The sequence below is a fragment of the Drosophila serrata genome, unplaced genomic scaffold, assembly GCF_035046125.1.
Source record: "Drosophila serrata isolate PLE 108 unplaced genomic scaffold, ASM3504612v1 contig_382, whole genome shotgun sequence".
Classification (NCBI taxonomy): Eukaryota; Metazoa; Arthropoda; class Insecta; order Diptera; family Drosophilidae; genus Drosophila; species Drosophila serrata.
The window spans coordinates 7379722-7387906 of NW_028257280.1; the positions used below are offsets into that span (position 1 = coordinate 7379722).

General features: G+C 37.2%; 1 protein-coding gene across 1 annotated transcript in view; it reads left to right on the forward strand.

The window, feature by feature from the left end:
• Window positions 1–8185, forward strand: part of timeout (circadian regulator timeout) — a 76027-nt gene that overhangs the window by 34482 nt on the left and 33360 nt on the right. The window lies entirely within an intron of this gene.

Consider the following 8185-nt stretch of genomic DNA (forward strand, 5'->3'; position numbering starts at 1 on the left):
CTCTCACTTTCCTCGTGGGATTTTTGGGCCTCCAACTGCCGGACACAGTTGGTGGCAATGACATTCAAAATATTTAATGCGAAAAAGTAACCGAAGAACTTAACTTTAAATTGAAATTCAAAAAAAGTTAGTTGCTGGGTGTTGTTCAGAGCGAGACCTTAGGAAAAAGGAAAAACTTGTCAAATGTTTGTGTGTGTGTTTGTGAGTGCGAGTGGAATTTTACCTCTGCACTATGTGGAATTTGACCCGTTTTCGTGGCCAAAATTAAAATTTTTGAAATTATTAACATTTTTTAATGCAGGTTTCTTATATAATTATGGTTATGACTATAGGAAGCTATTTTAGAAAAGTGGGCGTGTCAACGCCCCCCTCCGCCCACAGAAATCGAAAAAAAATCGAATATTTAGAGCAATTTTCAAGTTAGAGACCCCAATTTTGGAACACAGGATGAATTTCTTATTTTAAATGTGTCCTGTAAATTTGGTTCAGATCGGATAATAAATGTAGAAGTTATTTAAGAATATCATTTTTTTTGGTTTTATTATTCTACATATTAATTATTAACTTCATCATTGTCATCAATTTCATTATTATTATAAAAAAAATAGGTATTGTCGTCTTCCCTAACGTCGATATCAGTTTTAACGGTTAAGAAAACCTTATATTCTGCGGAGTTTGATTGTTCCACAATATATTTCCGGAGAAATTGAACCTCCCTTGCTTACGCCACACTACTAGCAGTTCTGCATTTCTGACCAAGATGTTGCTTCCTAATAATTCAAATTACGCAAAAGACCGCAAAAAACGCACAATGAGCCTATATATTTTGAATTCAGAATTGACAAACCTACAACATGTATATGGACACTCGCTGATACAATTTGAACCTTTTTTTAAAACCCTTTGGAAAGTTCAACTTTATTTCCAAAAGTGACAAATGGACACCACTTGCTAAATGTACAAATTTTTAGAAAAATACGAACGGAACACGCAACATATTAGTATCAACACATAGTAATAACCTGAAGAATTAATATTCAGTTTGAATTAGGTTATTTAATGATTTTATGTCAGAGATATGCCAATTTGAAACTGCACCGCAAAGTCAACTTATAAGACAGCCCGTGGTGTTCGCTTGCAACAGCTGACTTTAACAGCTGTTATTTTAACATTGAACTGTTAAGTTAACATTTTGGGTATGTAACCTAGCAGTTTGATCAATTCATAACATGGTATCATTGAAAATACGCAAATTTGGATACTTGCGAAAAATGAGTTTTGGCCACGAAAACGGGTCAAATTCCACATAGTGCTCTGGTAAACATAAAACGTTGCATACTTTGGGGACACTCGCTCGCAACTGGGCGACAATAAAAAGGAAGCAAGGCGAGGCGACCCAATGGAGAGCTATTGAAAGGGGTAGAGCGTAGAGCAGGAGTCATAACGAGTGCAAAACCATGAAATGAAATCGTTACCGTCCCCATACCCAAAATGGTCCTGAGCAAGGAGCAGTATTCTGCAATCAAATGTGGTAAAAAGAATCGCTAACACGAGGCTTGATTAGAATACCCTTATCAGAACACGTCATATATAAGTTAAATTATTATTCTTTTTTACATTCAAGCTATTACTTGAATATTTTAAACTAATACTTTTTCTCTTAAAACCATATAATAATTAATTTGTAATTAATTGTAAGGCTAAACCATATTAGTTTCTCTTTACCATTCCCTTTCATATATATTTCAGTTTTGCCTGAGGAAATATTTCCTTTCTTTAATTTCGATGCTTTAAAAATTTTCCTACAGTTATTTACAGTATTTATAAAAATTAAATCACCAGTTTTTCACCTGACATTTTTGTAAAGATGAAATCTCCATATTTTTTTTTTCGAATATATTTATTGGATTGCAAACTTTCGGGAAGGTTGAAAATACCCGCTGCAAGCGTATAAAAACTCGGAGTTTATTTTATAATACGAGCTCGCTTTTTTTGTGACATTCGAGAGAGCAACTGTGTGTGTGTGCTGGTGTGTTGGGTGTGCTTGGGTGTGTCACACATGGCTCCGACACCCACAGGATCGCTGCTCCTTGTTCCCAGCTCCCTGCACGCACTTGTTGGGCTGACGATGACGTGGGCGGGGGGCGGGACCTGAAATTAAGCCATGTGTCCCCAGAGTGCACTACGTTGCGTATACGTAATGTGGCCGTGCTTTTTGGCGGCGCTGCATTAAAAATGAATGCAATTTAAAGTTGCCAGTCGGGGACCATCCCCCACCTTCTCCTCGGTGTATGGCTATCTGTGTATGTGCGTCCCCAAGCACATCAAGAACCCGCAGAATTTTTTGCATATTTAAATGAAAAGCGAAAGCAAAAAAACAACAAGTAAGTTTCGGCTTCCGTTTTTTCTGTTTTTTCTTTTTTTTTATATTTTAGTTCAGCTTGACTGACGCTAATGGAGCACCATTTGGCTGCACTGCTCCGAAATCAATTAGATAAAGTTTTTCCCTCAGCTGAGCTGCTTTCCAACAAAATACAACAAAAAAAAAGGAAGGAAAATTGCTCAAACACTCACGCAAACCAAATCAAATATTTTTCATTTTAGTTTGAGCAGCCGAAGCAGTAAATTGCATAAAAATTAACAGTTCAATGGTTGCCGGGGCAATTATTCCGCTGCCCGTCGCCGCTTTCCTTCGCTTTCTCCTACTCATTTTCGTCCACTCTTCTGGCTCATTAGTGGAGAAAAGTGGACCATCGCAGAGTGGTTTTACACTGGGACAACTTAAGCTTAAAAGTACATAACTTTGTTTCAGAAACAACAAAATACTCAAGTGATTTTTAACATAATTCAAGCTTTAAACTTAATCTGAATCCTTGCAAAAAAATGTTATGCCTTATGTTCCCTTGTTTTTATTAAACAATTTTTATTGTAACCTTTTATATTATTCCATAAACACACATTTTTCTTGGTGTAACCTAGAGCATTCTTTCTCATTACCTCCTTCACCTTTGTCAAGCTTTTATTTGGGTTAATCAGATTGTGTCCCTGTGGCCTAGTCCTGGCAGCAGTCAAAAGGCAAGTGCATTAGCCGCTGACAGGGCACTTATGAACCAACAGCAAATGGGTTTGGGGAAAAACTCAAAGAATTTTCCATCCTCCGCCTTCCTGGTAAAAATAGTATATATCAGAAATGACATTTCCCCATCAAACTGTCGCTGAATTCATCTGTTGACACAAATTTCGTTATGTTTTTATTATTTCACCATTAACCTTTTTATTGCTCACGCATTTCGGTTAACATTTCCGAATCCACTCACTCTGACCACATGGAGGAACTTTGATGTTATTGAATATTGTGTGTGTGTGTGTGTTGGATTGCGATGCAATATTGAATATTTAATTCCCGCCCGAACGAATGAATGTCCAAGGGCGCATAACAATTTCTTGACATGTGCGCCCTCAGTTCCCCAATGTGGCGACAGTTTTTCCTTTTATTCTTTTTCCCCCCTCGCTCCGACCAAGGAAACAAAAAGGCCGGCAGAACAAAAAGATGAAAACAGAAGGAAAAACACAAAAAAAAAAAAAAAAAACAAGAAAAACCAATTGACTTTCATTTTGTCGGCCATTTTCACACAAACACACTCACATTGATGTACATGTGAACGCTTCCTGTTGCTGAACGCAATCATCTGATTGCAGTTTCGATGTGAAATAATTGGATTTGAAATAAAAATGTTCCCCATTCAGTTTGGATATGTGGGGGACTTCCCCCTTCTCCCCTGGGGATCTTGTGTGGGGGTGTGGATGGGTATTTGTATTGGCATAATTTGGTCGTGGCCTCCATTCACATTTGCGTCAAGCTTAACTGTCGCATGTGCCACTAATTTAACGTTTATTTTTATTGTCCTGTCCGCCTGGTTGGGTCTTCATTTTCAATATGTCTTGACATCCTTAATCTTTAACGTCTTGTAGAGGATACAATTTGAAGGCAAAATTGGATTTACTGAGGACATGTTTTTTACATGTTTCGTAGGCTTTCAGTGAAATTAAAACATAAAACTTTAAAGTGAAATGATTGTAGAGAATTTTTGAAACAAGTTTTTGTTGAAGGATTATAAAATAGAATGCAACAATAAAGATTAACAAGACGGAAAGATAAATTCGGAAAGCCGAAACTTGTATACCCTTCCAGGTCGAATGTGTAATCAATCATAACTATATTGATTAGTATTTTGATTGCAAATCGAAATACATTTGACTTTAGACAATTTTTTTGTACTACCAGAAAACGTAACCAGACCAGAAACTTAATATAATTATATATTTAGGTAAATTAAATCTATATTTTTTATGCAATTATTTTTTATGAGCAAATCGAAAAATTGTAAATATCATAACTCGGCCAAAAATTTATTAATTTTAATTCGGAAAGCATTGATATGCTAGTTTTTATTGAGTTAATAAACCTGCATACTTATTTATTTCAATTTTTGACAATTTTAACGATGTAACCCCTTTCCTTTTTTTGCAAAAATGGGAAATTTTGAAAAATTTTGTTGATGCTGATCAAGAATATATATAATTTATAGGGTTGGAAATGACTCCTTCACTGCTTTGCAAGCTTCTGAATCAAATTATAATACCCTGGAAGAGTATAAAAATAGCAAATCGGAATTAATTTAAGTATTATTATTATAATATACATAATTTTATACATGTTTTTTCATAAATATTTATCGATTTAACTGACGGTTTAAAGTGACCTCTGTGCTGTGCTCTCCATTGTTTTCCCACATGAATTCGTCTTAAATGGCAGACATTAAAACAATATTATTTTCCCGCTTCCTTTCTTTTCATTTCTCGGAAAATTTCTTTGTTTCACATTGCTTTTAATTGATATTCTCGTTTGTTGTTCAATACAATGCCCAATATTTTTGCATTCGTCCATATTTTTTCATATATCTCAACTTAATCCCTCGACCAAATGAAAATGCCAGAGTCAGTTGTGAGTTTTCTCTTTCAAATTAAATTTCTCAATTTTATTATTTTCACATTTTTTCGGTTTCTTGTGTTTGCATTAAAATTGTGTGTGTGTGTTTTCGAGAAGATTTCATAAAATGTTTGCCATGTTTATCTTTACACTTTTAATTGCTATCCATATTTGCTATATCAATAGTACACGTTCTCTTAACTCTAATGCTATTTTTCATCATCGTACATGTATATATATATATAGACTGTAGTTTGTTTTATCAACCTTTACGCTACGATTTGGCAGCACTAAATCTAACATTTATACGTAAGGTATATGCAGGACAGCTCCTCCTCGTCCAGCAATTATTTCAATTCGAACATCTACCACACACAAATATTGTTTATTTATTTGTTTGTTGTTTTCCGGCTTGTCTCGGCTTTTTTCTCTACTTTCCGGTTTAGTTGTCTATTTACAAAAATACACACGAAAAATTATGCTGCAACTATTGTTTATTTTTTACTTATTGTATTTTTTTGCCATATGCATCTGTTTTTGAGAGCTCCGAAAAGGCCGCCCGCCCGTTGTTGTTTAATTAAAATGCTGCGCGTCATTTTGGCTTAACTAAATATTTGCTGTGATTTTTGTAAATAGAAGTATTTGTTTAATAATTATTTGCTCGGCTTTATGCTGCTGCTGCGACGATTGTGTGTCATTACTTTGTTTCTGTATACATATCTGTAAACGTATATATAGATATATATATATGTATATATATCGATTTTACTGGCTAACGCTACAAACTGTACGTCAAATATTTGGCAATTAGTTTTTGTTGCTGTTATTGTGGGTTCTTATCGCATTTTACTTTGATTCTCGACAAATTAAATGCAAATATTAACGTTATTCGAATTCTATTTTTCGTTTTATACTTTTGTTTTTCGGCTTTTTTGTATGGTTTTTTTTTGTAAATTTTAAATACATATTCTATGGAAATTGTACATGCAATATTCAGAATTGAAATGTTAGTTCAAGTAAACTCCACTACAAGTAAATGTTAATAACTATAATTTACAGTTTGACGTTTCAATGTACAGAGCAATTAAGTTTAATTATTGTTTGCTATCCATACGGCCGAGATGTTTATTTCGATTTCTGTTTGCTTTTCCCCCCCTTCCCTTCCCTCGACCACTTTTCCGAGTCTGCCGCCCAATTATGAGCGTTATTTACGGCTCCAGCAACCGCCAACTGCCAACTGCCAACGGCCAACCGGGCAACAACCAATGGCCAACAAACAAAAGGCAACTTATTTTCACATAATTTTCTAAATCGCCCCCATTTACGGCACCAAAATGTCGTCCAAAAGCCATTTAGCAGGCAAATAATTACGTCCTGGCCCGGACCAACTTTATTAACTGCGCAGGGAGACAAAAGTCCAAGGGCTGGGATCCCCATCACATACCGAGATTGTGCGGAATGCGAGCTCCGAAAGTGTCAAATATCGAATTAACTCATTTGAGTTGGTTCTTGGCTCTCGTCCCTCCCTCCTCTAGATGCTTGAAAAATATCCTAAATCTTGGCCAGCTGGCCAGTGTCATGAGCAAAAAGTCGTCCAGAAAAAGGAAACCTTCATTAAATTTGACAATGCTCAAGGACTAAACCGGACCGGACTCTGGACCGCACACTCCGCTCTAGGGTTTCTTTTGTAGGCGATTTTTGTGCTGTGCTGGCAAGCTGAAAATAAAAAGGTTGCCCACCACCGCAACTCTTAAAAAAAAGTGCCACCCCACCACTGGCTCCACAAGAGTTCGACACTTGCCCACTTGGAAGTTCCTTAATTAAGATTTTGTGCGTCCTGGCAGAGGAGGATGCCACTCGACTGGAGACGACGATGGAGATGGAGATGGAGACTCCCCATCTAATCCCCACCCAATCGGGCGTAGGTTGCTGGTCAGCATTACTTTAATTGTTGTTCGGAGCGCTTTGTCGAGCATTTCGCTTTTGTGGCCGAAAATAAATCCTTCTGAATTGCTTAAGCGTACTCCGCTTGAACGCCTTCCAAGACCCTCCCTCTCCCTGCTCTTCCATAAAAACTTGTGTCTATCTACACTTGAGGGAAAGTACGGAAATTCGGGTTACTAAATTTTAACTAGTTTTTGGTGAAGTTTTGTGAAAGAAAGAATACAAGTACTTGTGGGTGTATAAGGATCAATTTTGAAGGGTGTAAAGCTTGACCGGAAAAAAAAGTTACGAAAGAAATTTGGGTTTTGTGTCAAAACAAACAGACTTTTTGGTTCTCTTTTGAATTTTCATTTCTTCAAAGGAAAGTTTATTAAAAACTGAAACTTTTTATAGAATAAAATAGAAAACTAATCGAGGCTTATATTCTCAATTAAATACTTGATTAAGAAATGATATTATGGTCTTATTAGAATAATAGAAATATTCCTTAATCAGGCTTAGATTCCTTGGGCATTTCTCTGAGTGCTCTCTATCCCAAGTCTAGCTTTCTCTGTTTCACTTTCTCCGACTTGCTTCCTGTTGCTGTCGCCGCTTGTGTGCACGCGCCTTCTCCTTGTATTCCAATTACAAAGCCACAAAAAGTTGAAAAAGCTGTGCAATGACTGTGGTCCGTCCTTCAGAGGGGTCGGTACTGCCACCATTCCCCAACCCCAGTCCAAGTCCAAGTCGAAGCCCAGCCCGAGCTCAGTTCCGTTCAGTTCGGTTTAGTTTAGTTCTGTGGTTTGGGGGTAGCAAGCGAGATTGTTGCACAAGTTTTTATCGTGTCTTAATGTAATTGTTGTGTTCTCGGTTCGTAAGACGTTCCCCGGACCATTTTGCCACCCCTGGAGACCCAGAGGCAGCCGCGTGTCCTGTAATTTGATTTGCTGCCACATTATTTTGATGTCCGTTAGATATACGTGAACGCGAGGCTCCCCCCGAAATAGTTTTACAACATTTCACTTTTGGCATGGCGGATCAGATGTCTGGCCATTTGGCTGGATTTACACCATATGTTGTGCTGGTCAATTTGTAAAATGAGGTTAAGTGCGGGCTGATTCCCACCCTTAGTACAACTTTCTCTCAATCTCCCCCATCAATGTGGAGTGGAGAATGGCAGCTAGATGCCAGGGCAGATAGACCAACACTTGGCCGACTAACCGAAGGGTGAACTTGCCGGAGGGGCAGGGACGAAACTTTAATTAGATTGCA